This window comes from Myotis yumanensis, unplaced genomic scaffold, assembly GCF_028538775.1.
Source record: "Myotis yumanensis isolate MYYU_CA2020_CCGP unplaced genomic scaffold, mMyoYum1.0.hap1 SCAF_6, whole genome shotgun sequence".
Classification (NCBI taxonomy): Eukaryota; Metazoa; Chordata; class Mammalia; order Chiroptera; family Vespertilionidae; genus Myotis; species Myotis yumanensis.
The window spans coordinates 73,689,127-73,693,358 of record NW_027223757.1 but is presented as its reverse complement, the minus strand read 5'-3'; the positions used below and the strand labels follow the sequence as shown (position 1 = coordinate 73,693,358).

The following is a 4,232-nucleotide window of genomic DNA, read 5'->3' as shown; positions in this document are numbered from 1 at the left end:
ATTATTTAAGATATGATTGCTGAGAGAATTACTCGTTCGCATTTTAGAATTCCCACCGCATGAACTTCTGTCATGTGTTAAAAATAACCCCAATACTGTCCAAGACATTCTGTATTAACCTTGGTGTGTGAATTCCAAAGTCATTCCCAGGGGAGAGATGTTTCTAAAGCCATTTCCCATGAGAAAACAAAACATCTGACTTTTGGTGATATGAAAAATAAAATGTCTACTCAAATAGCCAACTTTTCTGTTTTAACTATTCACTACCATGTCAACAGTGGTAACAACCTCCTTGGTCTGTATGGGCTTAAGGTAAGTCTTTTGAGGAGGCTTGCTCTATGGAATTGATTCCTACACACAGTTCACATGATGTATTAAGCTGAATGTGATTGACTTTGACCTTTTAGGATTGATCAAACAAGACTATAAAGGTTCTTTGGAACTTGTTGAGTGATGAGTGAATTCAAATGGACTCCCAGGAGTGTCGTCATTAAGTTACTACTTACTCACATAGTGAACAAAAATCTCTGAAATTCTTTTATAATCAGAGAAATTTAAAATGGTTTCATGCACATGAGGTGTTCTCTAAACATGATGACATCCTAGTCTGAAGGATTAATGACTCCCTCCTAAGTCCCAGAAGGTTCTGTTGTAACACTGACCTACGATTTACTCAAGAAAGAAATAAGAACTATTTTCTCACTAGATTCTAACAGTTGTCCTCTCACTATTTTTTAAACACCATTTAAGAGTCTTGATTCATCAAAATAAATATCTGGTATGTCAATTATTTTCATGAAAGGACACCCAATGAAATCATACAAGTATCAGATATCTCTTATTCCCAAATGTTTCTTTAGATCTTGGGTAATAAAGATATTTCTGCTATATCACAAATATATAATCACTCAGTATGGATGTCTGCTCAAATACATGGACTGAACTCATCACTTCCAGAGAGTGGAGAATTCATTTTAAGAAAATTAAGGCAGCCTTGTTTTTCTGTGAGATTTAACTTCTTTCGGAGCAAGTGATGATTAAATGACAGAGGCCAATGACAGTACAACATCTGCTCAACAGCAGATATTTTCTGCAAAAAGAAATAATTGGAAATAATATTAGATATAAACAGATTTAATTGATCCCTAACACAGTTTCATAAGTTTTATTATATCTTTTATGACTTTCTCAAAGATTTGAAACTTTTAATAAACTCTAATTTCAAATAAGATTTGGAGAATAAACGTAAGTGTTGTTATTTTTTAAAGACAAACACGTTCCAAATTCAAGGTCCATAGCACAATAGCAATAAAAGAAACGTCTTAAATGTTGTTTTTAAATTCTTTGTAAAACATCTTAACAATACTGCTCAATCGACAGTTAAACACAGAAATACACGCTGATATTCATGGCTCAGTATTAAGAAACTGATTCTGCAGAAAATCACGAAGATCTTCTAATGCTTAATACAAATTTCAGTGTTCAAATGGGAAAAACTCTAAAATAAATGTCTACTCTGGCAGTCCAAAATCACAAATTCTCCTTTCACTGTTGTAACAGAATATGCTAATCCTATATAATAAAAGGCTAATATGCAAACCAACCCAACAGCGGAACTACTGGTGGCTATAATGCACTGTGGCAGCCAACGGGCCAGATCCCCCATCAGCCCCTCCCCAACCAGACCGCCCCCATTGCCTCCCCCAAGGTGTTGAGCGGCTGCCCTCCCCCTCCCCCCCCCCCCCCCACACACACACACTTGGTCTGTGTGGGGCCGAGGCTGCTCCAGCAGGTGAGCTGCGCCCACATCTACAGCGCCCTGGACCAGATGGCCCACAAGATCAACCTGGCCAAGTTCACCCGGCAAGTGCTCCACCTCATCGTCAGTGACCTGGTGGCCCCGGGACTGGACATCCCTCTGCTGGACAACGTCACCAACTTCAGCTTCCCAGCCAAGGGCAAGCTCTTCCTGCATCACATGGGTGTAGCCAGGCTGGCCGAAGTGGCACAGCCTACTCCTTGGTGGCCCCAAATGAGGTCCCCTAGCTGCTGGACTTGGGCCTGTTCCTGGGCGGTGCCCTCACCCTCGCCCGCCCCCACGAGGAGCCTTCAGGTGCAGTGGGCGGAGAAGGCTTGCTGGGCCGGGTGTCACAGAGCGTGGTGGATGGACGACAAGGACTGCGGCCTGAGGAGCACCCTGGAGGCGTCGCTGCAGCCGTGGGGCCTGGGCCGCGTGGCCGACAACGCCCAGCAGCAGTATGTGTGCTGGCGGCCGGCGTCCTCGCCAGATTCCATCAAGCCGGCCAAGGAGCTGCACCTTGCGGGGCTGGGCCTTCACCCCCACTGCAGCGGCTGAGGCTGGTGGACAGCATCAAGCAGTACAGCTCGCTGGCGACCATCTTTGAGATCAACGCCTCCAGTCGGACCCTGAGCAGCCAGGTGATGCGGGCCAAGCTGCAAAGCCATCGCCAGCTTCGAGCAGGGCAGCAGGTGCTGCCCAGGGTGGCAGGCAGAGTGGCCTGGGACAGAGGAGGAGGTGGCGGAGGAGGGGGCAAGCATGGAGGATGTCTACAGAGCGGCCGTGGGCCTGAAACAGCAGCCAGGACCTGAGCGGGGAGCCAAGAGGAGGAAGGAGGAGGCCCGGCTGCTGGACTAGGATTTCTATGTCCCCTATCGGCCCAAGGACTTTGACAGTGAACAGGGCCTGAGCATTGGTGGGGACGGGTCGCCTTTGAGCAGCAGGTGGCTGGCGCTGTCCTGGACCTGATGGGTGACGAGGCCCAGATTCTAACCAGGGGCAGGCAGCAGCTCAAGTGGGACCGGAAGAAGAAGTGGTTTGTGGAACAGGACAGGAGGACAAGAAAAAGATCAAGACAGAGAGTGGTCACTACATCAGCAGCTCCTACAAGCGGGACCTCTACCAGAAGTGGAAGCAGAAACAGAAAAGCGCCATACGCTCAACACTGAGACCCCGTGGCCGCCAGCAGTCGGCCCTGTTGGGGTGCTGTTTTGACCCAATCCGGTCAGGGCATGTGCAGGAGCCAACCAATTGATGTGTCTTTCCCACATTCATGTTTCTCTCTGTCTCTTGCCTTCCCTTCTACTCTAAAAGTCAATGAAAAATGTCCTCAGGTGAGGATTAACAAAAGAAACAAAATATGCATACATATACACATATACATATATACATGAATATTAGGGAGTTGGGGGGCAGGGCCCCACATGTGCATGAATTTCATGCACTGGGCCTCTAGTTAATAATAAAATGTACAATTGTTTGGCTTTATTATAATAAACCTTTTAAGATCAAGAATAGGGTGAACTAAACTAATAAACAAATAACTAACTGTTAAGTATCTGCTAGGATTGGTATCATTCCTGAAAAGCAAATTAAACTGCCTGGGGCCTTGATATTCAGGAAATGCACTCAGGAGCAATTCAAGTTAATCTGGATTTTGCACCTGGATTTATCAAATTCTGTTATTTATAGACTTCCACCCAGAAATATATTTAACTCTAGAAAAGCTTTAACTTCAGGTTCTTCTATGTGCCAGGGCCTGTCTCAAGGCCCTTGAACGAACTCTAGCAATGTTTGACATGGTGATATGTTTTCAATAATTTAGCTGTGACCTGTTAAGACCTTTCCACATGGACTTCTTCTCCATCATACTTCTCCTTACACGAGGCCATGTTGAAGAGGCCATGGACATTTTGGTGATATGGCTAAGAGAGTTGCAGTTGGGGATCCCTTTGGTTTGGTTTGGTGGGATATATTCATGAAGTTTGCAGTCCCTCTCATGTATAGTTACATATTTGTTCACTATCTCAGTGTACAAAAGGTGTCCAGGAACTATCCAACTGCTACAGCTCAGCCAGCATAGAGGCACAAAGATTCAAAATACAAGGAAATGATATAAAATGTCCTCGGGCATCTGGCACTGGAAATATGTGGGCAATAAAGAAGGAACAAGCCTTAATGTGGATAGAGAATTGGCCAGAAGACAGAAGGATCATGGATTTGATTCGAGTCAAGGGCACATACTTCAGTTGGAGGCTGATCCCTGGCCTAGTTGGGGCACATGCGGGAGGCAATCAATCCATGTGTCTCTCTCACATCGATATTTCTTTCTCTCTGTCTCCCCCTCTCCCGTCTACTCTCTCTGAAATTCAATGGAAAAAAATATCCTCCGGTGAGGATTAACAATTAACAACAAAATGAAACAATATTATTC

General features: G+C 45.2%; 1 pseudogene; it reads left to right on the top strand.

The window, feature by feature from the left end:
* Nucleotides 1-210: 210 nt before the first annotated feature.
* On the top strand, nt 211-3,053 carry LOC139012893 (ATP-dependent RNA helicase DDX54 pseudogene; annotated as a pseudogene).
* The last annotated feature ends 1,179 nt before the right edge of the window (nt 3,054-4,232 follow it).